This window comes from Esox lucius, chromosome 4, assembly GCF_011004845.1.
Source record: "Esox lucius isolate fEsoLuc1 chromosome 4, fEsoLuc1.pri, whole genome shotgun sequence".
Classification (NCBI taxonomy): domain Eukaryota; kingdom Metazoa; phylum Chordata; class Actinopteri; order Esociformes; family Esocidae; genus Esox; species Esox lucius.
In genome coordinates, this window is record NC_047572.1 from 7,882,665 (window position 1) to 7,893,039 (window position 10,375).

Here is a 10,375-nt window from a genome sequence, read left to right on the forward strand (position 1 = left end):
TATGGTGTAGTTGGTAATCAGGGGTGGGCTTTGCTTCCTTCCAACATGTGAGAGTAATTCTACAAGTGCTGCCCAGATCATCTATGTCGGCGCCTACTCCATGTGACCAGATGGATGCAGGTCCATCTGTAGTGAATGGGCCACCCAAAGTACCCTGTCAATGTGTTGTGGAGTGAATTCCAGTCAAGGCCTTCCTAATTTTGCGACCCTCTCAAAAAGCTGTTATTTCAGTACTTTTATAATAATCGCCACAAAATGTGTTATCGCAAATGTGAATTTCTATTTTGATATAATGTGTTTTGCTCAAAGCATATGACCCCTTTTCAGTTTCTGGAATTTTCTATGCAGGATTAAAACATCTAGTGTTAACGGTTTGGAGGGCAACCGTATGAACAAAAACAAACTGGGACAGTCTCAAAACAGGAATAAATATGTTGTTTTTTCATTTTCTTTTGTTAGTCTTTATGACAGTCAAACCAATAAGCTCAGAAAATAAGTAACATGTCATTCCCAACAGAGAAACAAAAACAAAGGGTGGCATGAATTTGCATTGGGACTAACAGTGGAACAAAACACCTCCAAGGGCTTTACAAAACCTGAGACTGTAGGCGAAGAAAGGGTTTACAATACCACAGCGTCCAGTAGCTTAAAAGTAGAAAAAGCCTAAACTGAGGGCAAGCCTTACATTCTCAGCAGCCTAACTAACATGAGGACTGGTCGCAGGTGTGGAACAGGCTGGTGCACCTCAGAAGGATGCATAAACTTCATCTCGTCTGTGTATCCACATTCCTAGTAACTATGAGTTACTTCTCGACTGTGGCTCCCTCCACAAACTGAACAGAGGCACCTGTTTTATGGGGAGAGGGAAAATCCCCGCAGGGTACCCATATTAGCGTCTCATTGCGTAGTGCTCAAGTGCCGGACAGAGCTGCTGCTGGGTCATACTTCAGCAATATGTAGATCGGTTTTAATCGTCAATTGCATAATTTTGCTCATGGAACCCTCCTCCCAATGCAAATGTTCTCCTCATGTCACAAATTCAGTTGACATGTCTTATTGCCATTGTCACGTTTGGCACCGAGTCTGTTGTCTGATTTTATTTTTAGCTTCCCAAAAATCTCATGAGCCAGGCAGAAGTTTATTATATTTTCAGAGAGCCATGGAAGGCATGCTTAACATTTTACAGCAAGAATGAGGAGCCGGAGAATGCAGCAACCATTAATTTCCAGACATTTTTGATCATTTCTACCAGTTGGCTGTGGGATTAGCTGGATTGACCCTTGTTGGTTAAACTGTAGCTTTCCATCTAACTTCCTCTACAACAGGTTCCACTGGTCCCTAGAGCCTGATTGTACATCTAAGAACATGCTAATCTAAAAGCTAGTTCAGTATATTTCCTTGTCTTTTTTCATAGCTGACTACCTAGCATTGTGCTTTGAAGTCACTAAGAGCTAGGTAGTTATAATTAGTGCTATTACCAGCAACACAAGCAGTTAACGTTAGCTTGCATTAACTACAAACGTAGCTACCTATACATTCGCACAAAATATTTTCTGGATGAAAAAACGCTAATATACTGTAGCTTAGATCTAGGGAAAACTTGAATGTTGTGTCACATTTGTGCACATAGATTCATTCCTGCTGGTAATGTTCTGACAGTTGCCAAGCGCAGTTATTTGTGTTATTCATAATAACCATTTAAAACCCCAAATAATACTGGAACGCTACTGTAGATTAATTAGAATTCTGAAGATAAATAATATTTTCTCACACAATTTTTAAATAAAATACAGCTCAAACATAAAGACAAGAACAAGTTAACTTTGTTTTAAAGAGCACATACTCTTTAATTTGACATCACCTTTGAGTAACCATTTTTCTCTCCCATTGTGTAGTAACTCACCATCAAACACAGCAATATTAAATGGTGGTAAACATTAACAAATTACCTAATCAAATGTAACCAAAAGAATAATACATGGTGTATTAAAAGAAATATACATGTAGATATTCAAAAAATATGCCCAATGTTATCAGAGGAATTATTATTAATACTAATGTTAATAAATATTATAAAATGATTTGTAATTATTGCTGAACCCACACAAAGTAGGACATTTGATTGGCCAAAAGTATTCTTTTTTTTAGCAACAAAGATTTCAACTCTTTTCCCACTTTTATGTGAGGTTGTTCAACTTTTATTTGGATAGGTTGTCCTTCTGTGGGCTATTGAAAACATAGAAAGTACACACTTTGTACTTCCAGCACCATGCCAGCATGTTATCTGCAAATCATTTTATACTCTAAACTCTGTGGAGCTTTCTATCCATAATGGCCTTGGGGAAATTCTTTCTATTGGACCTTACTGTGCTACAATAATATGTGTAAGCATCAAGAAGATCTCTTACCAGAGGAATGGATGAAAATAAGTTGTTAGTAAAGATACAATATGAGAAGAGAGCTCAATAACGAGCTTCATAACAGTATAGGCTAAGCTCTGTTGCATCATCCCCCACGACTTGTGTAAATACAGACACCAAGAAAGTAGCAAGTCAAGCAGTCAATGAGATACCATATTTGTAGCATCCACTCACACTACAGATCATGTAAATAATTAAAATACAACTCCTTGCAGCCCAGCCACTGTTCCTTTAGGCTCAGGCCATGTGGTACGAGGGTGAATGTTGTGACCGGTTCCCATTACTGGTGTGCTCTCCTTATTCTAGGCAGGCACTCTCCACCAACTTGAAGTGGGCAAGCCACCCTTTTCCGACTAAGGACCATGGCCTCAGATTTGGAGGTACTGATTTTCATCCCCACCGCTTCACACTCGGCTGCAAACCATCCCAGTGCATGCTGAAGGTCCTGGTTGGAAGGGGCCAACACGACAACATCATCCGCAAAGAGCAGAGACGAAATAGTGTGGTCCCCAAACCTGACACCCCTGGCTGTGCCTAGAATTTCTGTCCATAAAAATTATGAACAGAACCGGCGACAAAGGGCAGCCCTGCCGGAGTCCAACATGCACTGGGAACAAGTCTGACTTACTGCCGGCAATGCGGACCAAGCTACTACTTCGGTCGTACAGGGACCTGACAGCCCTTAGCAAAGGACCCAGGACCCCATATTCCCGAAGCACCCTCCACAGGATGCCGCGAGGGACACAGTCGAATGCCTTCTTCAAATCCACAAAACACATGTGGATTGGTTGGACAAACTCCCATGAACCCTCCAGCACCCCGTAGAGGGTATAGAGCTGGTCCAATGTTCCACGGCCCGGACGAAAACCACACTGTTCCTCCTGAATCTGAGGTTCTGCTATCGGCTGTATTCTCCTCTCCAGGCATAGACTTTCCCGGGGAGGCTGAGAAGTGTGATCCCCCTGTAGTTGGAACACACCCTCCGGTCCCCCTTCTTAAAAAGAGGGACCACCACCCCGGTCTGCCATCCCAGAGGCACTGTCCCCGACCGCCACGCGATGTTGCACAGGCGTGTCAACCAAGACACCCCCACAACATCCAGAGACTTGAGGTACTCAGGGCGGATCTCATCCACCCCCGGTGCCTTGCCACCGAGGAGTTTCTTGACTACCTCTGTGACTTCAGCCCGGGTAATGGACGAGTCCACCTCTGAGCCCTCATCCTCTGCTTCCTCAATGGAAGACGTGATGGCGGGATTGAGGAGATCCTTGAAGTACTCCTTCCACCGCCCGACGACATCCCCAGTTGAGGTCAACAGCTGCCCACCTCTACTGTAAACAGCATTGGTAAGGCACTGTTTCCCTCTCCTGAGGCGCCGGACGGTTTGCCAGAATCTCTTCGAGGCCAGCCGATAGTTCTTCTCCATGGCCTCACCGAACTCCTCCCAGGCCCGAGTTTTTGCCTCCACAACCACCCGGGCTGCAGTCCACTTGGCCTGCCGGTACCCGTCAGCTGCCTCAGGAGTCCCACAAGCCTACCAGGCCTGATAGGACTCTTTCTTCAGCTTGACGGCATCCCTTACTTCCGGTGTCCACCACCGGGTTCGGGGATTACTGCCTCGAGTGTCTAGGGTGTCCTGGTGCCACATTTACTGATGGACACCCTTATGCTTGAACATGGTGTTCGTTATGGACAAACTGTGACTAGCACAGAAGTCCAATAACTGAACACCGCTCGGGTTCAGATCAGGGGGGCCGTTCCTCCCAATCACGCCCCTCCAGGTGTCACTGTCATTTCCCACGTGGGGAAGTCCCCAAGTAGAATGATGGAGTCCCCAGTCGGAGCACTTTCCAGCACCCCTCCCAGAGACTCCAAGAAGGTTGGGTACTCTGCACTGCCATTCGGCCCGTAGGCACAAACAACAGTGAGAGACCTATCCCCGACCCGTAGGCACAGGGAAATGACCCTCTTGTTCACCGGGGTAAACTCCAACACATGGCGGCAGAGCTGGGGAGCTATGAGCAAACCCACACCAGCCTGCCGCCTCTCACCATGGGCAACTCCAGAGTGGTGAAGAGTCCATCCTCTCTCAAGGAGTGTGGTTCCAGAGCACAAGCCGTGCATAGAGGTGATCCCGACTATCTCTAGTCGGAACCTCTCAACCTCACGCACAATCTCAGGCTCCTTCCCCGCCAGCGAGGTGACGTTCCACGTCCCTAGAGCTAGTTTCCATGTCCAGGGTTCGGGTTGTCGAGGCCCCCGCCTTCAACTGCCGCCCGATCCTCTACGCACCGACCCCTTATGGTCCCTCCTGCAGGTGGTGAGCCCACGGGAAGGCAGCCCCACGTCGCTCCTTTGGGCTGAGCCCGGCCGGACCCCGTGTGGAAAGACCCAGCCACCAGGCAGCCCCACGTCGCTCCTTTGGGCTGAGCCCGGCCGGACCCCGTGTGGAAAGACCCAGCCACCAGGCGCTCGCATACAAGCCCCAACCCCGGGCCTGGCTCCAAGGTGGGGCCCTGGCTGCACCCGGGCAACGTCACGGTCCTCAAAATGTTTTTCATCATTAAAGGGTTTTGAACCGCTCTTAGTCTGACCCATCGCCTAGGACCTGTTTGCCTTGGGAGACCCTACCAGGGGCATATAGCCCCAGACAACATAGCTCCTAGGGTCACTCGGGAACTCAAACCCCTCCACCACGTTAAGGTGGCAGTTCATGGACTTATTCTAACTAAGTCCATGAGACCCTACCTATCCCTTTTAAATACTCAATCCCTGCTTCTCTACCTAATTCACCCTTTTTCTGCCCACTATTATTTCCCTATCTTTGTTCACTGTACTCTCACTCCACTCCTCCCTCCTCTTCATCCTCACTGCTCCTCTCTATTCCTCCAATCATTTCTACCTTCTCTTCCTCCCTGTGTTCTACTGCTGAGGCCTTGCTCTCCACATCACTTTTATCCCTATCACTAATGTGTAGGAAGAGAGTTACGAGAGGAAGAGAGAGCAGGAAAGTGATGAAAATAAGACATGTGGTCAGTCTCACTCTCACACATGTGCCCTTGGAGCCTCCCGGAGCCCTGGCTGTGCCCAACAGTAGGTCCTGCAAATCAAGGTTGCACCATCTCCCCCAACAGAAACAGCGGGTAGCTTCCAAAAGATTTTGGAAGCTAGCAGCTGGTCCAGCCCTACACTCCTATCTTTCTGTGGGACCTTGAAAGCGTCATGAGCAAAGCACAAGTTTACCACCTAGCTAGTGTAAGTGACACCTCAAAACTTTGCGAGCAAAGCACACATTTGTGGCCACACTACTGTTCTAGGTAGGCTGACAGACGAACCAGGGAGTTAGCTGTCTAGAAACCCAAGAAACATGGGTTGCTGGCTGAACTGTCTGAAAAGGCAGTACTGCTGAAAAAAACATGATTAGCATTTATTGTTGCCATTTTCACATTCAAATGTTGGTTGATGATTAAGATGATATATAACTAACATGTAATGTGACATTTATTAAGATTTACTGGCACTTCAAGTGATCCGTTAGGATAACAGCATCTATTAAATGACTGAAATGTGGTTCAGCAAGTGGCAGCTGAAGGGTGAGGTTTGGCATGTTGAGATGTAGCTATTATATCAAGCCAGAACTGAAATCTGTGAGCTGAAGATATTTAATTTACATGATAGAGCTGCTCCAAAAGGATTCACACCCTTTGAACTGTTTCTGAATTTTATTGTGTTACAACATGAAATCATGGAGTTTTGACACTGATCAAAAACTGGAAATAAAAACAAAACGCAATGATGTGCAAATCATTTGAACTCTATATTAAATAGAAAATAGCACAAAAACACCATATCATATGTTTCTTGAAAAATATATGCCCACTTTGAATTTGATGCAAGCAACACATTTCATAAAAGTTGGGACAGACTCCAAGAACATTTTTAACATTTTTATCATAGGTACTCTTCAACTGTGAGTGACGGAATCTAAAACAAAAATCCAGAAAAACACATTTTATGATTTTTAAGTAATTAATTAGCATTTTATTGCATGACATAAGTATTTGATAGATCAGAAAAGCAGAACTTAATATTTGGCACTGAAACCTTTGTTTGCAATTACAGAGATCATACGTTTCCTGTAGTTCTTGACCAGGTTTGCTTACACGTCAATGACCTGAAGAGAGCTGGGACCACAGTCTCAAAGAAAAACATTAGTAACACACTACGCGTCATGGATTAAAATCCTGCAGCGCACGCAAGGTCCCCCTGCTCAAGATAGCGCATGTCCAGGCCCGTCTGAAGTTTGCCAATGACCATCTGGATGATCCAGAGGAGGAATGGGAGAAGGTCATGTGGTCTTATGAGACAAAAATAGAGCTTTTTGGTCTAAACTCCACTCGCCGTGTTTGGTGGAAGAAGAAGGATGAGTACAACCCCAAGAACACCCTCCCAACCGTGAAGCATGGAGGTGGAAACATCATTCTTTGGGGATGCTTTTCTGCAAAGGGGACAGGACGACTGCACCATATTCAGGGGAGGATGCATGGGGCCATGTATCGCGAGATCTTGGCCAACAACCTCCTTCCCTCAGTAAGAGCATTGAAGATGGGTTGTGGCTGGGTCTTCCAGCATGACAACGACCCGAAACACACAGCCAGGGCAACTAAGGAGTGGCTCCTTAAGAAGCATCTCAAGGTCCTGGAGTTGCCTAGACAGTCTCCAGACCTGAACCCAATAGAAAATCTTTGGAGGGAGCTGAAAGTCCGTATTGCCCAGCAACAGCCCCGAAACCTGAAAGATCTGGAGAAGCTCTGTATGGAGGAGTGGGCCAAAATCCCTGCTGCAGTGTGTGCAAACCTGGTCAGAACTACAGTAAATGTATGATCTCTGTAATTGCAATTTCTGTACCAAATATTGAGTTCTGCTTTTCTGATGAATCAAATATGTATGTCATGCAATAAAATGCAAAGTAATTACTTAAAAATCATACAATGTGATTTTCTGGATTTTTGTTTTCGATTCCGTCACTCACAGTTGAAGAGTACCTATGATAAAAATTACAGACTTCTACATGTTTTGTAAGTGGGAAAACCTGCAAAATCGGCAGTGTATCAAATACTTCCCCACTGTATTTCATCAGTTTTGTTTAACTTTTTTGTAGACAGTGACTGTTTTCTGTACTACACAAGAAATTTCAGTTTTGTTTACTTGAATGCTGTTATGTATCACAGTGACATTTTTAGATACCAATTTCAACATTGGTATTCAAAAAAAAGTTTACTGGGAAAGGTCAATACTGTGCAATACTGTAGTACACAAAAAATAATATGCACATTTGTATGTATAAAGTAAATTTAGCAAAGTGTTACCTGTAAACAGAAAATTCACATTTGCATGTACATGTGCATTTTACATATTTCTTACATTTAAAATCAAACAGCGAGCTGAAAATTCACCATAAAATAACATCCATAAAAACAAAAAAACTGCAACAGCAATGAAAAATCCTGAAGTAGTTCTGTAAAAAAAAAAAAAATTGTACCTCCTCACAATATGTAACAGTAAAAGTTCCCATTTTATTGGTGGACATCCTGTCGCTCTTGTGGATCTGGAAAGAGATTTTCTGTAACGAGGACGCGTGTGGAGGACGCGCGCCAACCCTCCCGACGTGGTGTTCGGCGCGCATCATCGCCGGCCTTCTAGTCACGCCGCTCCTCCTCCCACGGCACTGTCATGTCTTGTTATTGCACACACCTGGTGTCCATTCCCTCATTAGATCGCATATATAAGTTCCTGTGTTTCCGGTTGTCTTTGTGTGGTATTGTTCTATGTCCTTTGACTGTACCGGAGAGTACGTTTGCACGCCATTTTTCTCTGTGTGTTAATACAAAGAAACGTTCATCGCCTCCCTGCATTTGGCTCGCCTTTTTTTTACGCACTCCAGTACACACACCTCGTGACATTTTCATCAACATCACAGCTAATGTTTTCCCTTGCGATGCACCGGGGAAAAATCTCCTGCCGATTTCATTACTACAGTATGTCACCTGGCAGGTAATTTGCCAATTTAGCAGACATCACAAACATTCTATGTCATTGATATTTATGGAATATAAAATGTATGTCTGACAGATTTTGATAATTGAATGGATAATTTTGCATGTGATGGCGCACATAATGAAAGTTTCGGAGTTGTGAAGAGTATGACAATTTCACTGAGAATCAATTCATCGGTTTTGATCAACAAGCTATCTACTTGTAGGTATTGTGTCTGTTGTAGACAATTGACTCTTTTGCAAACGTACCAAAACACGTCCAATTTGCTTAAATTAATAAGAAATTCTCATCAAGTACATAGATTAGAAATTATTGTTTCCCAAAATATTGCAATATCCCTTAAGAGTAGAACATTGCAGCTTGCATGTCATCAAACCTATGGCTGTAATTATTCTATGTACTCTGCCACATGAAAAGGGTTGATAAATCTCTGCAATGTTGAAAATAACATTCCATATAGACACATTACAAATTGTAATTGGAAGAAGTATATGTAAATTACGAGAAAACAATAGTTCACGGCCCTTTTTGCACCTGCAATACCCTTCAGTTCTTTCAAGCTTCCGGCTGAGTCACCTTGGCCCATTGCGCTCCATTGCTGCGTCTGAAAAGCTAACAAAGAGACAAGATCAAGATAAGGCTGAAGAGTTCTTCAAATTCCTATCAAAATGCTAGTCAGTGATCGAGCTTCAGGGGGAAAGAGTAAATGTTTATTTTCTAATTTTTTCAGGTTGTCTCTCGGCAGTCCCATCAGACTGTTTCTAATCTGTAGGTATCTGGCGTGCGCTCCACTCTAAATTGCTGTTCATTCTTTCCTCTGTACTATGTTGATGCCCCAGTTCCGTTCTGAATGAATGCGTCAGGGGATGGGGGGGGGGGTTTGTCAGGGTCTGCGAATGCTCACTCCAGTGCTGACGTGACACTTCCTAAAAGACCCGCTGCCTGATTTACCCAAGCGAAATGTCACAGTAATTGTAGAGATTCATATCAGTAGGAAAAAGCTGACTGAGCCGCACAGCTATCAGATCTGACAGTCTTAAGGTGTACTGAAATGTCTCCTGCTACACTTAAATCCTGCTTGACCCTATAGCACAAATGATCTGTTGTACTGACCTCAATCCACAATCTTGCTCTTAAAAATGCAACCTAGGTATACATGTGTGCTGACCTCAACCTTCTGGTTAATAGATACGGACAATACAGCAGATCCTATCAATGAATAACTTCTCTGTACCCATGGAACTTTATTACAAAGGGGGACTATCAACATTATAACAAAAAATATTCAAGTACTGCAACATAGTACTGTTCTCACTGGGTGTCCCTGTATTAATTAAAGTACTGCAACACAGTACTGTTCTCACTGGGTGTCCCTGTATTAATTAAAGTACTGCAACACAGTACTGTTCTCACTGGGTGTCCCTGTATTAATTAAAGTACTGCAACACAGTACTGTTCTCACTGGGTGTCCCTGTGGAAGTTTATTTTGAAAGACTGATGGTTATACAATTGGATGTGTTTACTGGAGAAATCACATACACACTGGTGAGTTCATTAAAAGAGATTCCAAAATCAACCAACATATAGTTGCATGCACTGATCAGATATTAACAGGTTGACTTGAAAGGACACAAGATCATTTGGATAATATAGAAAGCACTATGTGTAAATGATAAAAATCGTAAGTAACAGATCAGGGTTGGGCTGCCTAAGTGAGCTTGTCACAAGGAATTGCCAGTTTTATAGCTGCTCAAGTGGATATTCAGATGTATGTGGTCAATTTCCACGTATTAATTGGTTACGAACACATCATTAGTTGCAAAATGCAGGACTTTGAGCATTATTTAAGCAGTGACTGGGACTGCCAAAACAATATTGATGTCTTTGTCATCAATATT